General features: G+C 31.2%; 1 protein-coding gene across 1 annotated transcript in view; it reads right to left on the bottom strand.

Annotated features, from left to right (window-relative positions):
- The window catches only part of LOC119590857 (acetyl-coenzyme A transporter 1-like), a gene marked incomplete at its 5' end in the record, with an annotated part of 10604 nt that overhangs the window by 1412 nt on the left and 8679 nt on the right, over positions 1-513 (bottom strand).

Below are 513 nucleotides of genomic sequence, written 5' to 3'. Positions count from 1 at the left end.
GGGCTGGTAGTAGCATAATAGTTATATATTAATCTGAGACTAAGATCATTATATACATTATAATACATTTGTGATACACATAACATTAACTACTGGAAGGACTTGACAAAATTATAGGACTGAAAAAAAAACAAAATTATGAGGTTGTGTTTATTCTGCTTTGAAAAAACTAATTTGTGTTGATGGCTGTTTCTGGTATAGACATAATTCAAGCAAATTATGCATTTTTTTTTGCCTTTGAGTTAAGGGAACCATTTGGAGTATGAGGATAAAAGTGACCACCCACAAAAAAAAAGGATTTTTAATCTCTCATGTATTGTGTGTATTACAACTGCACAATCTGCCTGTTCTGTTGCCAAACTCTGGGAGATTATTATAAGGGGTAGATACCACTGCCCTAAAATAGGATTTTTCCATACATGTGAAAACCTGAGAAAAAATACCTATGTATTTGAATAAAGTCCTATAAGTTATTGTGTCTCATTTTTGTTTTCCAGAAAAAAGGTTCTTTTT

The sequence above is a fragment of the Penaeus monodon genome, chromosome 27 (assembly GCF_015228065.2).
Source record: "Penaeus monodon isolate SGIC_2016 chromosome 27, NSTDA_Pmon_1, whole genome shotgun sequence".
Taxonomy (NCBI): domain Eukaryota; kingdom Metazoa; phylum Arthropoda; class Malacostraca; order Decapoda; family Penaeidae; genus Penaeus; species Penaeus monodon.
This window is presented reverse-complemented; position numbering and strand designations above follow the sequence as displayed.